This window comes from Hemitrygon akajei, chromosome 32 (assembly GCF_048418815.1).
Source record: "Hemitrygon akajei chromosome 32, sHemAka1.3, whole genome shotgun sequence".
In the NCBI taxonomy this organism is placed as follows: domain Eukaryota; kingdom Metazoa; phylum Chordata; class Chondrichthyes; order Myliobatiformes; family Dasyatidae; genus Hemitrygon; species Hemitrygon akajei.
Genome location: NC_133155.1, coordinates 37,828,078 through 37,847,669, shown reverse-complemented (window position 1 = coordinate 37,847,669; position 19,592 = coordinate 37,828,078). Strand labels below are relative to the sequence as shown.

The 19,592-nt window shown below is 40.7% G+C and overlaps 1 long non-coding RNA gene across 1 annotated transcript; it reads right to left on the bottom strand.

Moving 5' to 3' along the window:
• Positions 1–10,368: 10,368 nt before the first annotated feature.
• Positions 10,369–19,235, bottom strand: LOC140719752 (uncharacterized). Its single transcript, XR_012096997.1, has 3 exons — positions 19,115–19,235; positions 13,281–13,592; positions 10,369–10,439 (listed from the first exon to the last, which is right to left on the bottom strand). It is a non-coding gene; the product is annotated as an uncharacterized lncRNA (long non-coding RNA).
• Between the last annotated feature and the right edge of the window lie 357 nt (positions 19,236–19,592).

Below are 19,592 nucleotides of genomic sequence, written 5' to 3'. Positions count from 1 at the left end.
CATAGTGGGTGAAAGTGTTCCATTGAACTTGAGCATACTACAATCATTATTAGATAAATGCACACAAGCATCAGCCTGTGAACTAAACATAGAAACATAGAAAACCTACAGCATAATACAGGCTCTTTGGCCCACAAAGCTGTGTCGAACATGTCCTTACCTTAGAAATTACTTAGGGTTACTCATAGCCCACTGCTTTTCAGAGCCCCATGAACCTGTCCAGGAGTCTCTTAAAAGAGCCCATTGTATCCGCCTCCACCAATGTCACTGGCAGCCCATTCCACACAGTCACCACTCTCTGCATAAAAAAAACTTACCCCTGACATCTCCTCTGTACCTACTTCCAAGCACCTTAAAAATATGCCCTCTTGTGTTAGCCATTTCAGCCCTGGGAAAAAGCCTCTGACTATCCACATGATCAATGCCTCTCGTTATCTTGTAAACCTCTATCTGGTCACCTCTTATCCTCTTTCGCTCCAAGGAGAAAAGGTTGTTCACTCAACCTATTCTCATAAGGCATGCTCCCCAATCCAGGCAACATCTTTGTAACCTGGTACATTCATTCAAAAGTGAGTTTAATAGACTCACAATTACTTCATTATCTGCTTGTATTGAAGGATAATGAACTAACTTATTACTTACATCTATTGGAAGTTTCATCAAGAGCAGAGGTTATCAGCAGAATTGAAGCACACACATAAAAGGGACATTGAAAGCATGGAAATAAAGTTAGCCAAGTAACAGATAACCAGGAGTCATAATGGGGAAAAATAAATATTGATGTTTCCTTAGATAGGAATCAGCACATTGTTATTTTTGGTCTATATGAATAATGTTGACTTACGGGTACAAATCATCATTAATAAATTTGTGGATGACACAAATATTTATAATATTGCAAAGATAGTAGTGATAAATTCGAGCAAGATATTAACAGATTGCAGATTGGGATGATGCAAGACAGATTAAGTTTAATGTGGAGAAAAGTGAGGTGATGCATTTTAGCAAGGAATGAGGAAAGGTAAAATAAAGACCTCAAACACGAGGAAATCTGCAGATGCTGGAAATTCAAGCAACACACACAAAATGCTGGTGGAATGCAGCAGGCCAGGCAGCTTCTTCCTTAAGATGCTGCCTGGCCTGCTGCTTTCTACCAGCATTTTATGCAGAATAAACACCTACTGTGTAAACATAGTGCAGGGAACTAGGAACCTGGGATATGTAATCTCTATAAGTCAGGTGCATATTCAGAAGGCAGTTTAAAAAGTACACCATCCTGGGCGTTATCAATAGAGGCACAATTATAAAACCAGGAAAGTCATACTAAACCTTTATCATACACAAATCTTACTTCAACTTGAATGCTGCATTCAATTCTGGTTGTCTCATTGTAAGAAGAATGAGAAGGCATTAGAGTATGTGGAAATTATTTATGTTTATTTTTTATTGATAGATACAGTACAGTAATAGACCCTGCTCACCCAATGAACCCGCTCCACCCAAGTACACCCATGTGACAGTTAACATACCAATTTATACATCATTGAATTTGGGAGTAAACACCTACAGAGGAAACACACAGGGTCACAGGGAGAACATACAAACTCCTTACAGACAGCAGTGGAATTTGATCCAGGTCACTGACATTGTATTAGCATTACACTAACTGTTCTGGTACCGTGGCACTCCAAACAAAAATGTTTCTAGGATTTATAGCGTTTTACAAGAATGTTTCTAGGATGAATAAATTGGAAAGGGTTGCATAATTTTCTTTGGAAACAGCTGAGGGGAAATTCGGTACAGGTATTTAAAATGATAATCAGAATCAGGTTTATTATCACTGACATGTGACATGAAATTTGTTAACTTAGCAGCAGCAGTTCAATGCAATACATAATCTAGCAGAGAGAGAAAAATAATAATAAATTAAGTAAAACATAATAATAAATAAACAAGTAAATCAATTACATATATTGAATAGATTTAAAAGAATGGGCAAAAACAGAAATACTATATATTAAAAAAGTGAGGTAGTGTCCAAAGCTTCAAAGTCCATTTAGGAATCAGATGGCAGAGGGGAAGCTGTTCCTGAGTCACTGAGTGTGTGCTTTCAGGCTTCTGTATCTCCTGCCTGATGGTAACAGTGAGAAAAGGGCATGCCCTAGGTGCTGGAGGTCTTTAATAATGGACGCTGCCTTTCTCAGACACTGCTCCCTGAAGATGTCCTGAGTACTTTGTAGGCTAGTATCCAAAATGAAGCTGACTAGATTTATAACCTTCTGAAGCTTCTTTCAGTCCTGTGCAGCAGCCCCTTCATACCAGACAGTGATGCAGCCTGTCAGAATGCTCTCCACGGTACAACTACAGAAGTCTTTGTTGACTTGCCAAATCTCTTCAAACTCCTAATAAAGTATAGCCGCTGCCTTGCCTTCTTTATGTTGGGACCAGGTTAGATCCTCAGAGATCTTGACACCGAGGAATTTGAAGCTGCTCACTCTCTCCACTTCTGATCCCTCTATGAGGATTGGTATGTGTTCCTTCGTCTTACCCTTCCTGAAGTCCACAATCAGTATTTTCGTCTTACTGATGTTGAGTGCCAGGTTGTTGCTGTGGCACTATTCCACTAGTTGGCATATCTCACTTCTGTACGCCCTTTCGTCACCACCTGAGATTCTACCAACAATGGTTGTATCTTCAGCAAATTTATGGATAGTATTTGAGCTATGCCTAGTTGCACAGACATGTGTATACAGAAATTAGTGAAGTGTTGATCGTTAGCGAGGAGGATATGTTATCACCAATCCAGTTAGGAAGTCAGGAAGTTATTGTTGGTGGAGAGTTCGAAGACTGGAGGTCGCAGGTATAAAACTAAAGAATGAGGAAAAGCATTTTTACAGAAAATTTGTGTATCTGAAATATACTTCCTGCCAGTAAGATAAAGTAGGTTCCATGAGTTTTTCAAAAAGGTATTTGGTAACTATATCTAAGTGGCACACTGATAGAATTAGTACCTAACTGTCTTACCGCTCCAGTGACCTGGATTTGGTCTTGATCTCGGGTGCTCTGATTGTGTAGTTTGGTGGTTTTCTTGAAGGCAACCTATGGGAATTCCATTTTCACCCCACATTGCAAAGATGTGCAATATGGTTAATTAGTGCAGATGACTAGTAGAATATAAAGGTGCTGATAGGCACTGCCTTGGCTGGGGCTCAAACTCATGACCTTCAGATCGCTAGTCCAATGCCTTAACCACTTGCCCATGCTCCACACTTCATAAGGAGGCATGTGAGAAAAAACATGAAGGAACCTGTCAGTATGAAAGAAGTCCATGAAGCCATCAGGAGCCTGAAAAGCAAGAAAGCCACTAGTGCTGATGGGACAACAGCAGAGATCAAGGAGGCTAGACCAGCACTCTTGCACCACATATATGCTCTACACTTATCAAAGCCTTTCACCATTTGATAGTTTTCAATGAGGTCACCCTTCATTCTTCTGAATTCCAGTGAATTCAGGCCTAAAGCCATCAAACGCTCTTCATATGACAAGCCAATCAATCCTGGAATCATTTTCATGAACCTCCTTTGAACCCTCTCCAGTTTCATAATACCTCGCCTCGTCCTGTTACAGCCTAAGCCCGTTGAGCTCTGCTGCCTCTCATTCCGCTGCCCAGTCCGAACGCTGCCCGCTAGATATGGCGGTCTTCTTTTTAAATCTTCCGTGCTGTACTGGCTGACGTCATGCACCTGCGCAGTCTTGCCTGTCTTTTACCCCGAGTAGTAAAACACCTTCGCTCCAGAAAACAGTCGTTCACTCGCAGCCTTCTTGCTCTGAAAGAGACACTAGCAGGAAGAACAGCAGAGCAGCAAAGGCTGGAGTTTCTGAGAAAAATGAGGGAAGTGCAAGACAGATATATTCCAAATAAGAAGAAATTTTCAGAGGGAAGAAGGACACCATTGTGACTGACAAGTGAAGTCAGAGCCAAAGTAAAAGCAAAAGAGAGGGCATACAAGGAAGCTAGAACTAGTGGGAAGATAGAGGATTGGGGAGCTTTTAAAAACTTGCAGAAGGAAACTAAGAAGGTTATTCGGAAGGAAAAGATGAATTCTGAGAGAAGACTGGTGACTAATATCAAATGAGATACTAAAAGCTTTTTTAAGTATATAAAGGGTAAAAGAGAGTCAAAGTTAGATATAGGACCAATACAATATGACGCTGGAGATATTGCAATGAGAGATGCAGCAATGGCAGAGGAACTGAATGCGTATTATGCATCAGTCTACAGAGCGGAAGATGTACGCAGTATACCGGACATTCAAAAGTGTCAGGGAAGTGAAGTTTGTGCAGTGAAAATTACAGCTGAGAAGGTGCTCAGGAAGCTTAATGGTTTGAGGGTGGATAAATCTCCTGGACCTGATGGAATGCACCCTCAGGCTTTGAAGGAAGTTGCTGGAGAGATTGTGGAGGTATTAAAGATGATCTTTCAAGAATCGGTAGAATCAAGCACTGAACTGGATGACTGGAAAATTGCAAATGTTACTCCGCTATTTAAGAAGGTTGGGAAAAAGCCTCTGACTATCCACATGATCAATACCTCTCATCATCTTATACACCTCTATCAGGTCACCTCTCATTCTCCATTGCTCCAAGGAGATAAGGCCGAGTTCACTCAACCTATTCTCAAAATGCATGTTCCCCAATCCAGGCAACATCCTTGTAAATCTCCTCTGCACCCTTTCTATGGTTTCCACATCCTTCCTGTCATGAGGCAACCAGAACTGAGCACAGTACTCCAAGTGGGGTCTGACCAGGGTCCTATATAGCTGCAACATTACCTCTCGGCTCCTAAATTCAATTCCACGATTGATGAAGGCCAATACACCATACACCTTCTTAACCACAGAGTCAACCTGTGCAGCTGCTTTGAACGTCCTATGGACTCGGACCCCAAGATCCCTCTGATCCTCCACACTGCCAAGAGTCTTACCATTAACACTATATTCTGCCATCATATTTGACCTACCAAAATCAACCACCTCACACTTATCTGGGTTGAACACCATCTGCCACTTCTCAGCCCAGTTTTGCATCCTATCAATGTCCTGTTGTAACCTCTGACAGCCCTCCACACTATCCACAACACCCCCAACCTTAGTGTCATCAGCAAATTTACTAACCCATCCCTCCACTTCCTCATCCAGGTCATTTATAAAAATCACGAAGAGTAGGGATCTCAGAACAGATCCCTGAGGCACCCCACTGGTGACTGACCTCCATGCAGAATATGACCTGCCTACACCTATTCTTTGCCTTCTGTGGGCAAACCAGTTCTGGATCCACCAAGCAATGCCCCTTGGATCCATGCCTCCTGACTTTCCCAATAAGCCTTGCATGGGGTACCTTATCAAATGCCATGCTGAAATCCATATACACTACATCTACTGCTCTTCCTTCATGACTATGTTTATTCACATCCTCAAAAAAATTCAATCAGTATCGTAAGGCACGACCTGCCTTTGACAAAGCCATGCTGACTATTCTTAATCATATTATACCTCTCCAAATGTTCATAAATCCTGTCTCTCAGGATCTTCTCCATCAACGTACCAACCACTAAAGTAAGACTCACTGGTCTATATTTTCCTGGGCAATCTCTACTCCCTTTCTTGAATAAAGGATCAACATCCACAACCCTCCATTCCTCCGGTATTCACCAAGGAGAAGGGTATTGAATTGTGTAAAGTAAGGTAAACAAGTAGGGAAGTTATGGAAACTATGACAATTAAAGAGGAGGAAGTACTGACGCTTTTAAGGAATATAAAAGTGGATAAATCTCCAGGTCCTGACAGGATATTCCCTAGGACCTTGAGGGACTCTGACAGAAATATTTCAAATGTCATTAGAAATGGGGATGGTGCCGGAGGATTGGCATATTGCTCATGTTGTTCCATTGTTTATAAAGGGCTCTAAGAGTAAGCCTAGCAATTATAGGCCTGTACGTTTGGCCTCAGTGGTGGGTAAATTAATGGAAAGTATTCTTAGAGATGGTATATATAATTATATGGATAGACAGGGTCTGATTAGGAACAGTCAACATGGATTTGTGCATGGAAGGTCATGTTTGACAAACCTTATTGAATTTTTTGAAGAGGTTATAAGGAAAATTGATGAGGGTAAAGCTGTGGATGTTGTCTATATGGACTTCAGTAAGGCCTTTGACAGGGTTCCACACAGAAGGTTAGTTAGGAAGGTTCAATCGTTAGGTATTAATATTGAAGTAATAAAATGGATTCAACAGTGGCTGGATGGGAGATGCCAGAGAGTAGTGGTGGATAACTGTTTGTCAGGTTGGAGGCCGGTGACTAGTGGTGTACCTCAGGGATCTGTACTGGGTCCAATGTTGTTTGTCATATACATTAATGATCTAGATGATGGGGTGGTAAATTGGATTAGTAAGTATGCAGATGATACTAAGATAGGTGGCATTGTGGATAATGAAGTAGGTTTTCAAAGCTTGTAGAGAGATTTAGGCTAGTTAGAAGAGTGGGCTGAAAGATGGCAGATGGAGTTTAATGCCGATAAGTGTGAGGTGCTACATTTTGGTAGGACTAATCAAAATAGGACATACATGGTAAATGGTAGGGCATTGAAGAATGCAGTACAACAGAGTGATCTAGGAATAATGGTGCATAGTTCCCTGAAGGTGGAATCTCATGTGGGTAGGGTGGTGAAGAAAGCTTTTGGTATGCTGTCCTTTGTAAATCAGAGCATTGAGTATAGGAGTTGGAATGTAATGTTAAAATTGTACAAGGCATTGGTAAGGCCGAATTTGGAGTATTGTGTACAGTTCTGGTCACTGAATTATAGGAAAGATGTAAACAAAATAGAGGACAGAGAAGATTTACTAGAATGTTACCTGGGTTTCAGCACCTAAGTTACAGAGAAAGGCTGAACAAGTTAGGTTTTTATTCTTCGGACCGTAGAAGGTTGAGGGGGACTTGATAGAGGTATTTAAAATTATGAGGGGGATAGATAGAGTTGACACGGATAGGCTTTTTCCATTGAGAGTAGGGGAGATTCAAACAAGAGGACATGAGTTGAGAGTTAAGGGACAAAAGTTTAGGGGTAACACGAGGGGGAACTTCTTTACTCAGAGAGTGGTAGCTGTGTGGAACGAGCTTCTAGTAGAAATGGTGGAGTCAGGTTTGATTTTGTCATTTAAAAAAAAATTGGATAGGTATATGGACAGGAAAGGAATGGAGGGTTATGGGCTGAGTGCAGGTAGGTGGGATTAGGTGAGAGTAAGCATTCAGCACAGACTAGAAAGGCCAAGATGGCCTGTTTCCGTGCTGTAATTGTTATATGGTTATATATGGCTTTTTTGACACTGATCCACAGAAACAGACTTTTGTGTTTAAGTGAAAACAGATCTTTAAAAGTGATCTAAATTAGTTACAAATATAAAACAGAAAATAATTGATTGCATAATTACTCACCCCCTTTAAGTCAGTATTTAGTCGATGCACCTTTGGTAGCAATTACAGCCCTGAGTCTGTGTGGAAAGGCCTCTATCAGTTTTGCACATCTGGACACTGCAACTTTTTCCTCATACTTTTTTACAAAACAACTCAAGCTGTGATAGATTGCAAGGGTATTGAGTGAATAGCTCCTTTCAAGTCCAGCCACAAATTCTCAATTGGATTGAGGTCTGCACTTTGACTTGGTCATTCCAGGATATTAACTTTATTGATTTTAAGCCATTTCTATGTAGCTTTGGCTTTATGCTTGGGGTCATTGTCTTGATGAAAATCAAATCTTCTGCCATGTCACAGTTCTCTAGCAGTCTGCATCAGATTTTCCTCTAGGATTTCCCTGTATTTTGCTGCATTCATTTTAATCCTCTGCCTTCACAAGCCTTCCAGGGCCTGCTGCAGTGAAGCATCCCCACAGCATGATCAGCCTCCACCATGCTTCACAGTAGGGTTGGTGTGTTTTTGATGCTGTGCAGTATTGGGCTTATACCAAACATAGTGTTTAGTTTAATGGCCAAAAAGCTCAGTTTTGGTTTCATCAGACCGTTCCTTCTTCCAGCTGATTCCAAAGTCTCCCACATGCCTTCTAGCAAACTCTAGCTGAGATTTCTAGAGTGTTTTTTTCAACAAGAGCTTTCTCTTTGCCATTCCCTCATAGAGCCTTAACTGGTCAAGTGCCCAGGTTGCACATGCAGTCTCTCCACTCTCAGCTACTGAAGCTTGTAACTCCTCCTGTACAAACAAGCTGGATGAACTCAGCAGGTTGGGCAACATCCGTTGAAATGTGCAGTCAATGGATGCTGCCCGACCTGCTGAGTTCATCCAGCTTGTTTGTATGTGTTGATTTGACCACAGCATCTGCAGTATACTTTTTGTTAACTCCTCCTGAGTTGTCATAGGTCTCTTAGTGGCATCTCTCACTAGTCCTGTTCTTGTACAATTACTTGTTTCTGAGGAAAGCCTGCTCCAGGCAGATTTACAGCTGTGCCATATTGTTTTCATTTCTTTCTGATTGACTTAACTATATTCTAAGGGATATTCAGTGACTTGGAAATTTTCTTGTATCCATACCCTGCTTTTCAATAACCTTTTTGTAGAATTGTTTGGAGTGTACTTTCATTTTTATGATTTAGTTTTTGCCAAGATACTGACTGAGCTGCAGTTGAACCTTCTAAATACAGGTGTTAAAATCAATTGAAACACTTTGACTGCACACAGGTCTCCAAAAACAGACCTGCATTTAACTAATTATGTGACTTCTAAACCCAATTGGCTGCACCAGTGATGATTTGATGTGTCATATTAGATGGGATGAATACTTAAGCAATCAATTATTTTGTATTTTATATTAGTATTTAATTTAGCTCACTGTGTAAAGATTTGTTTTTACTTTGACATGAAAGACTTCTTCTGTTGATCAGTGTCAAAAAAGCCAGATTAAATCCACTGTGATTCAATGTTGTAAAACAATGAAACATGAAAACTTCTAGTGGGGTGGTGTAGGTTCAAATAGGTTAGGATTTCATTCCCTAGAACATAGAGGACTGAGGGGAAATTTAATAGTGGTACTTTATACAAAATTATGAGGGGTATAGATGGGGTTAATGCAAGTAGGCTTTTATCACTGAGGTTGGGTGAGACTACAATGAAGTTTAAGAGGAACATGAAGGCAAACTTCATCACTCAGAGGGTGGTGAGAGTATGGAACGAGTTGCCAGTGGTTCGATTTCAAGATCTAAGAGAAATTTGGATAGGTACATGATAGCAAGAGGTATGGAGGGCAATGGTTGGAGTGCAGGTCAATGGGACTAGGCAGATTAATCATTTGGCACAAACTATGCCAATTGACCTGTTTCTGTGCTGTATTATTCTATGAGTCTATTACTCTCTAAGACAGAGATGGTAAAACTGGTTCCGATTCTGACCTGTGTTGCAGGAGTCAATAAACATAGAACAGCAGAGCAGTGTGCAGGCCCTTTGGCTGATGATATCCCAAGCTTTTAACCTACTCAAAGACCACTCTAACCCCACATAGCTCACAATTTTTCTTTCATCTATTTGCTAAATCAATCAAATTTACAATTAATTGATGATTACTTTAAGTACTGTTGGGCACAATGTTCTGGAATGACATTCCTATTTAGATTAATAATGTGCTGAGAGGCTGTTGCCTGGGGCCTTAACCTTCAAAATGGCAGAGTGACAAATTGAAAGGCACTTCATGATCAGTCCACTGCTTGTCTGTGGTGTGTGACAGCTTTGCACACACTAATGCTTTCACCATGGTATCCAGCATGACCTGCAGCAGAAAGATTTGTGTGTGTACTGGAAATCATTGTAGTCTGAGTTCAGCTTCTATGATAACAAAAAATTGTACACCATTTAACTGGACTTCCTAGCCAAGTTTTTTTTTAAAATCCCCTTAAAATATCCTCAGCCTGTTCCAAATCATAATCACAATTCCACAACCAGTTCATTTGTAAAGAATCTTAAAATCTTAATGGAGTTATGTTTCTTGCAGTGGTCTATTTTCTAAGCAGTGAGAAAAGACAGGGTTAATTACCCAGTCCAGAATTTCCAGATCGTTCAAATCCTTGAATTGATTCTGAAAATCCTTCTTCAGTGACTGCAGGTGTAAGCAGTATTTTTTCGCAAATCACTATCTGTGAAAGAGAATGCCATACTTTCCATGCGGGGAAACTATGAGAACATTCTTCTCCCAATGTTTTGCTGATATATTTCTAATTATCTTATAAAAGTGGACACTTCACTTTTTGCCATGATGAAATAGAAATTTTCACCCTGCGGTTTCATATTTAAAATTTTATTTTGTCATACAGATTAGCTAGGTATGCCAAATCTCCACATAGAAGTTCAAAAGTTCGATCTTGTTTCCCAAGCTCTTGTCACCTTTGAGGAAAAATGTAACCACAGTGTCAAAAAGTTCAGAGATGTTTTAAGTAGCAGCCTTTCGACAGCCAGTGCACTTCAGGGAAGAAGCAAGCGTTCATTGTTATCTTGACATAACTAGTGAAATTTGCTATTTTCTTCTGCTATTTAATGGATGAGCTTTAATTCAAAGGTTCAAAGGTACAATTAATGTCAGAGAAATGTATAGAATATACATCTTGAAATGCTTCTTCTTCGCAACCATCCACAGAAACAGAGGAGTGCCCCGAAGAATGAATGACAGTAAAATGTTAGAATCCCAAAGCCCCCACCCCTCAGCTCCCCTCACTCCCGTGCATAAGCAGCAGCGAGCAACAATTCCCCTCCCCCACCGACAAAAATAAAGCGCGCCCAGCACCCACTACAAGCACTCAAGCATGAGCAAAGCAATAGCAAAGACACAGACTTGCAGTTACCCCAAAGACTACATTGTTCACCCCATAATTTGACATGCAGCAGACTCTCTCTCTCTCCTAATTAGGGAGAAACAGGTGACTCAATTTTCCGGTGAGTGGGGAGCAATAACAAACAACTCATTGGTTTATAACAATTACAGCACGGAAACTGGCCATCTCTGCCCTTCTAGTCCGTGCCAAATGCTTAATCTCACCTAGTCCCACTGACCTGCACTCAGCCCATAACCCTCCATTCCTTTCCTTTCCATATACCTATCCAATTTTTTAAAAAAATGACAATATTGAACCTGCCTCTACCACTTCTACTGGAAGCTTGTTCCACACAGCTACCACTCTCTGAGTAAAGAAGTTCCCCCTCGTGTTACTCCTAAACTTTTGCCCCCTAACTCTCAATTCATGTCCTCTCATTTGAATTTCCCCTACACTCAAAGGAAAAAGCCTATCCATGTCAACTCTATATATCTCCCTCATAATTTTAAATACCTCTATCAAGTCCCCCCCCCCCACCTTCTATGCTCCAAAGAATAAAGACCTAACTTGTTCAACCTCTCTGTAACGTAAGTGCTGATACCCAGGTAACATTCTAGTAAATCTCCTCTGTATTCTCTCTATTTTGTTGACATCTTTCCTATAATTCAGTGACCAGAACTGTACACAATACACCAAATTTGGCCTCACCAATGCCTTGTACAATTTTGACATTACATTCCAACTCCTATACTCAATGCTCTGATTTATAAAGGCCAGCATACCAAAAGCTTTCTTCACCACCCTATCCACATGAGATTTCACCTTCAGGGAACTATGCACCATTATTCCTAGATCACTCTGTTGTACTGCATTCCTCAATGCCCTACCATTTACCATGTATGTCCTATTTTGATTATTCCTACCAAAATGTAGCACCTCACACTTATCGGCATTAAACTGCATCTGCCATCTTTCAGCCCACTCTTCTAACTGGCCTACATCTCTCTGCAAGCTTTGAAAACCTATTTCATTATCCACAATGCCACCTATCTTATTATCATCTGCATACTTACTAATCCAATTTACTACCCCATCATACAGATCATTAATGTACATGACAAACAGCAGTGGACCCAGTACAGATCCCTGAGGCACACCACTAGTCACCGGCCTCCAACCTGACAGTTATCCACCACTACTCTCTGGCATCTCCCATCCAGCCACTGTTGCATCCATTTTACTACTTCAATATGAATACCTAATGATTGAACCTTCCTAGCTAACTTCCATGCGGAACCTTGTCAAAAGCCTTACTGAAGTCCATATAGACAACATCCACTGCTTTACCCTCGTCAACGTTCCTTGTAACCTCTTCAAAAATTCAATAAGATTTGTCAAACATGACCTTCCACGCACAAATCCAGATAATCATATATCCAGATAATTATATATACCATCTCTAAGAATACTTTCCATTAACTTACCCACCACTGACATCAAACTTACATGCCGATAATTGCTAGGTTTACTCTTAGAACCCTTTTTAAACAATGGAACCACATGAGCAATACGCCAGTCCTCTGGCACAATCCCCATTTCTAATGACATTTGGAATATTTCTGTCAGAGTCCCTGCTATTTCTACACTAACCTTTCCATGGTCCTAGGGAATATCCTGTCAGGATCTGGAGACTTATCCACTTTTATATTCTTTAAAATCACCAGTACTTCCTCTTCTTTAATCATCACAGTTTCCATAACTACCCTACTTGTTTCCCTTACCTTACACAAATCAGTATCCTTCTCCTTAGTAAATACCGAAGAAAAGAAATTGTTCAAAATCTCCCCCATCTCTTTCGGCTCCACACATAGCTGTCCACTCTGATTCTCCAAGGGACCAATTTTATCCCTCACAATCCTTTTGCTATTAATATAACTGGAGAAACCCTTTGGATTTATTCTCACCTTACTTGCCAAAAAACCTCATATCTTCTTTTAGCTTTTCTAATTTCTTTCTTAAGATTATTTTTACATTCTTTATATTCCTTGAGCACCTCATTTACCCCTTGCTGCCTATGTTTATTGTAGATCTCCCTCTTCTTCTGAACCAAGTTTCCAACAGCCCTTGAAAACCATGGTGCTCTCAAACCTTTAACCTTTCCTTTCAACCTAAAAGGAACATAAAGATTCTGTACCCTAAAAATTTCACCTTTAAATGACCTCCATTTCTCTAGTACATCCTTCCCATAAAACAAATTGTCCCAATCCACTCCTTCTAGATCATTTCGTATCTCCTCAAAGTTAGCCTTTCTCCAATCAAAAATCTTAACCCTGGGTCCAGTCCTATCCTTCTCTATAATTATATTGAAACTAATGGCATTGTGATCACTGGACCCGAAGTGCTCCCCAACACAAACCTGATGTTACAAGTCCGTTACATCACTTTTTTTGTGCTCTGTGCCAGAAGATTGCAAAGATCTCGGGTCCCCAGGTACACAGCATATGTTCCAACTCCCCCAACGACACATGGGTCTCCTGTGGCAACACCGACCCTTGATCCGCCCATCACCAGTTCCTCAAGATCCCAGGCTATTGAATCCATGCTGAAATCTTAGGCCGAGATTTTGGCATGCTGAATAGCGGCTGCTTGTGGAACCCCAAGAGCGTGTCCCATTCCTGCAAAGAACCGTAGTCAGCATGTAACTTCAGGGCAGTGTCTTCAAAAGAACCTTGAAAGGGAAAAATAGAGATATTAAAGTTGGAAATAGAACTGTTTTCGAAGATTCAAGCAAGGGATTCGCCATTGGGTGCCATAACTACTTGGCTCCACCTCCTAATCATAACATAATACTTGCTTGAAACTCATGCTTGAAAAAGTCCTGGTTGAGGTTTTTGTCTGCAAGATGTTGCTGATGAATTACACAATGGATTGCAAACAAACTTGTAATTTCTTTTATCATAAATGGTACTAAACCAGCATGGGAACCTGTCATATATGGTGTTCCAACTGCTACACAAGAAGTCATGTTCCTAATCAGAATACTTTTATCTTCTGTATATTTTGAGCTCATCATAGATTGGTTCTCCATTAATATTTGTTTGTTTTTACAAAAGAGAATCTCTTCATAAACATTTCCATTTTTGATAAACCGTACATATGCCATTAGCAATGCCTTGTTGGCTCGCACCGTTGACTCATCCAGTTGTATGTCAAATTCTGGTTCTTGTAGCTCTGTGCAAAGTTGATACTGAATGTCTTCACTCATTTCATCAATATGATGAGCTACAGAGTTACTACTCAGAGGAAATGATTTCAAAATACTGGGATCCATTCTGAGAACAGTCTGAGCAATTCTGATACAGCAGGCATTGTTAATCTTTCACCAGTTGTATAAGATTTTCCACACTTTGCTATCATTTTGGGAATGTTATAACAAGCAATGAGACCATATCCAGGTTATTTTTAACTTTCTTGGCATATGAGTCAAGTATGCAACACATTTCAAATGATTATTTCATCTTCTGGAACAGAGTAATACCATAAGTAGCCTTTTCAGAATGTCTCTTACGGAAGTATTCCTGCAATGTTGATGGTTTCATGGCTTCATTAGACAGTACAGTATTGCAAATAAGACACATGGGGCATGGCTGATCAGACAGGAACAGAATAAATCCTTACTCCAAGTAGGTACCATTGTTTTGATGCACTTTCTATGATTTCTGTTTCATAACTGGATTAGATTTCAAGCTTTCATGGCCTTCAGACTCATAGAGATTGTGCCAAATGTATTTCTCTATCATTAGCGGGGCTAGATTAAAATAAAAAAATTAACTCAAACTGGGAATGCCTTTCAGATGCTGACGATGGCAGTGAGTTAGACTATAAGACCATACAACATAGGAGCAGAATTAGGCTATTCGAGTCTGCTCTGCTATACTATCATGGCTGATCCCGGATCACACTCAAAACTATATACCAGCCTTCTCACCATATACTTTGATGCCCTGACCAATCAGGACACTATCAACTTCTGCCTTAAATACATGCATGGACTTGGCCTCCACTACAGTCTGAGGCAGAGCATTCCACAGATCCACTACTCTCTGGCTAAAAGAATTCCTCCTTACCTCTGTTCCTCCTTCACCCTCAATTCTGAGACAATGCCCTCTAGTTCTGGATACCCCCACCATAGGAAAAATACTCTCCACATCCAACCTATCTAGTCCTTTCAACATTTGGTAGGTTTGAATGAGATCCCCATGCATTCTTCTAAATTACAGTGAGTACAGGCCCAAAGCTACCTAGCATTTCTCATATGTTAATCCCTTCATTCCTAGAATCTTCCTTGTGAACCTCCTCTGGACTCTCCAATGACAACACATGCTTTCTGAGATATGGGGCTTTAAACTGCTGACAATATTCCAAGTGCAGCCTGACTAGTGTCTTATAAAAGCTCAGCATTATCTCCTTGCTTTTATATTAAATTCCCCTTGAGACGAATGCCATCATTGCATTTGCCTTCTTTACCACAGACTCAACCTGTAAATTAACCTTCTGGGTTAATTTCCTTCAGCATAGCTATAGAAAGAGATAAAATAGCTTCAGCAAGGGGAAAGCACAGAAGTAATGTGGGAGAAGTTTAGGGACCACTTGAGCTGGGTTCAGGATAGGTTTGTCCCACTGAGGCAAGGAAAAAATGGTAGGAAAAGGGAACTGTGGCTGACGAAACATATGAGGCAACTCGTCAAGAGGAAAAAGGAAGCATTTGTTAGGTATAAGAAGCAGGAAGTAGGAGGGGCTTATGAGAAATATAGGGTAGCCAGAAAGGAGCTAAAGAAAGGACTTAGGAGAGCTTGAAGGGGGCATAAGAAGGCTTTGGCATGTAGAATTAAGGAGAATCCTAAGGCGTTCTATGCATATGTGAAGAATAGGAGATGACGAGAATGATGGTGGGACTGCTAAAGGATAAAGAGGGCAACATGTGCCTGGAGGCGGAGAAGGTTGGGGAGGTCCTAAATGAATGCTTTGCTTCAGTATTCACAAGTGAAAAGGATCTTGATCAGGATGAAGTTGAAGTAGAGTGAGCCTGTGTGCTGGACAATATGGAGATTAAAGAAGAAGAAGTGCTGGATCTTCTTAAAAACATTAAGATTGATAAATCCTCAGGGCCGGATATGATACACCCCAGGTTGTTGTGGGAATTGAGAGGAGATCGCAGGAGCATTAGCTATGATCTTTGAATTCACTTCATACAGCACTGCACCACATCACAGCACACATAACTATACACTCATAATACATATTATACACTCCTATTATATAGTTGTACACTCATATTACATACTATACACTCATATTACATAGTTATGCACTGATATTACATAGCTCTACATTCCTGTTGCATACTATACACTCATATTACATAGTTTTACACTGATATTACATACTTGTAACATACCCCATGGGTATCTTGTGACTGTCTTATGACCATGATGTAATTGAGTATCTGGTGAGCATGATGTAATGGTCTTGTGATGGTGGGGTGATGTAATTTCCCGCCAGTGTGAGGTCACATGATGTAATTTTCCTGCCAGTGAGAGGTCATGTGATGGCCTGTTCCAATAGGTATAAAACGGGAAAGCCTTGCTGTGATACAGGTCAGTTCGTTGTTTAATTCATCAGTTACTCCGTTATGCTGCTCATTCGTCTCATGACGCAGTTTTGCTTTAAAGTGGAGTTTTACTTCCTGTCTTAAGTTTCGCCACAATGCATCCAGTTATAGTACAGTTGGTGAGTGAAGAATTTATCGAAGTACGGAGATTCGAAGGATCGAGTAAAGCTGGTGTCATTGGTGGTAATACAGGATCGACCTTATTGAATCCTCGTTCAGAAGGTAGTGACCTGCATCTGAGATAACCCATGCTTTGTGAGAGCAGAAAGGGTTTGCAGTGCTCATTCGCCAAGGAAAAGGTCGGTTTCTTTAAGCTGTTTTTATTTCCTTCATCGTAAATCCTTCAGGTAAGTCATATTTTGGCTGGGATCAGCAGTAACGTGACGTCGTCGAGGAATTTGTTACTTCAAGAAGATCTCTCCTAATTGACTGCATAAATCACTTGGCCTTTTGCATTTATCGCTTTAAGACTGTGTTCGCATTTATCGCTTTAAGAACTGTTCAAGTTGCTGTATAGCAGTTAACTTCCGGTTAAATTAGTCGCTTGTTTGCTTTTCATTTGTTGAACTGTGTTTAAATAAATGGTTATTTGTTTATAAAAACCTGTCTCGATTCTACATTCATTGTTGCCGTATCATGACATACTATACAGACAAGTTAGAAAGCGTTTAATTCGAGTAAGGGGAATTATAAGGCTATCAGGCAGGAATAGTAAAATAGGTTCAACAGTGGCTGGATGGGAAATGCCAGAGAGTAGTGGTGGATAACTGTTTGTCAGGTTGGAGGACGGTGACTAGTGGTGTGCCTCAGGGATCTGTACTGGGTCCAATGTTGTTTGTCATATACATTAATGATCTGGATGATGGGGTGGTAAATTGGATTAGTAAGTATGCAGATGATACTAAGATAGGTGGTGTTGTGGATAATGAAGTAGGTTTTCAAAGCTTGCAGAGAGTTTTAGGTCAGTTAGAAGAGTAGGCTGAAAGATGGCAGATGGAGTTTAATGCTGATAAGTGTGAGATGCTACATTTTGGTAGGAATAATCCAAATAGGACATACATGGTAAATGGTAGGGCATTGAAGAATGCAGTACAACAGAGTGATCTAGGAATAATGGTGCATAGTTCCCTGAAGGTGGAATCTCATGTGGATAGGGTGGTGAAGAAAGCTTTTGGTATGCTGTCCTTTATAAATCAGAGCATTGAGTATAGGAGTTGGGATGTAATGTTAAAATTGTACAAGGCATTGGTGAGGCCAAATTTGGAGTATTGTGTACAGTTCTGGTCACCGAATTATAGGAAAGATGTCAACAAAATAGAGAGAGTACAGAGAAGATTTACTAGAATGTTACCTGGGTTTCAGCACCTAAGTTACAGAGAAAGGTTGAACAAGTTAGGTCTTTATCCTTCGGAGTGTAGAAGGTTGAGGGGCGACTTGATTGAGGTATTTAAAATTATGAGGGGGATAGATAAGGTTGACGTGGATAGGCTTTTTCCATTGAGAGTAGGGGAGATTCAAACAAGAGGACATGAGTTGAGAGTTAGGGGGCAAAAGTTTAAGGGCAACACGAGGGGGAACTTCTTTACTCAGAGACTGGTAGCTGTGTGGAATGAGCTTCCAGTCGAAGTGGTAGAGGCAGGTTCGATATTGTTATTTAAAGTAAAATTGGATAGGTATATGGACAGGAAAGGAATGGAGGGCTATGGGCTGAGTGCGGGCCAGTGGGACTAGGTGAGAGTAAGTGTTCGGCACAGACTAGAAGGGCTGAGACGACCTGTTTCTGGGCTGTAATTGTTATATGGTTATATGGTTATGGAAATTGATAGCTTAAAATGGAAACAGATGTTTTTAAGGAAAAGTACAGAAGAAATGTGGCAAATGTTCAGGGAATATTTGTGTGAAGTTCTGCATAGGTACGTTGCAATGAAACAGGGATGTTATGGTAGGGTGCAGGAACTGTGGTGTACAAAGGCTGTAATAAATCTGGTCAAAAAGAAAAGAAAAGCTTACAAAAGATTCAGAGAGCTAGGTAATATTAGAGATCCAGAAGATTATAAGGCTAACAGGAAGGAGCTTAAGAAAGAAATTAGGAGAGCCAGAAGGGGCCATGAGAAGGCCTTGACAGACAGGATTAAGGAAAACCACAAGGCATTCTACAAGCATGTGAAGAGCAAGAGGATAAGACGTGACAGAATAGGACCTATTAAGTGTGACTGTAGGAAAGAGTGTCTCGAACCGGAGGAGATGGCAGAGGTACTTAATGAATACTTTACTTCAGTATTCACCATGGAAAAGCATCGTGGTGATTGTAGTGATGACTTGCAGCAGATTGAAAAGTTTGAGCATGTACCATAAATTCCGGACTATAAGCCGCTACTTTTTTCCCACGCTTTGAACACTGCGGCCTATACTACGGTGCGGCTAATGCATGTTTTTTTTTCATGCCGCCAAAAACATTTTGCCTTGTAACAGTAGACCAATAAAATTGATGAGTAGTTCACAGAGGTCCAATGAAATTGTACGATAAATCAAGCGCACTTTCGCAATTAAATTATTGTAAATCAGTCATTTGTACTCACCCTCATCAACATGGAAAACACTCGAAGAAAAGCATATGATGCAGCTTTTAAGTTAAAGGCGATCAATCTGGCGGTTGAAGAAGGAAATTGAGCTGCTGCACATAATCTTGGCATAAATGAATCGATGGTGAGACGGTGGAGACGCCAGCGTGAAGAACTGAGTCAATGCAAAAAGACGACAAAAGCTTTCAGAGGTAATCATAGCAGATGGCCCGAACTTGAAAACTTTCTTGAAGACTGGGTTAACACACAGAGAGCAGGCGGCCGCGGTGTTTCCACCGTGCAGATCAGACTGAAGGCTAAAGCAATCGCCACCAAAATGAAAATCGAAGATTTTAGAGGTGGGCCATCATGGTGTTTTAGATTTATGAGACGAAAAGGCCTGTCCGTCAGGGTACGCACGACTCTGTGTCAGCAGCTCCCTCCCGACCACGAGGAAAAACTTGCTAACTTCCACACATTCACTCAAACAAAGATA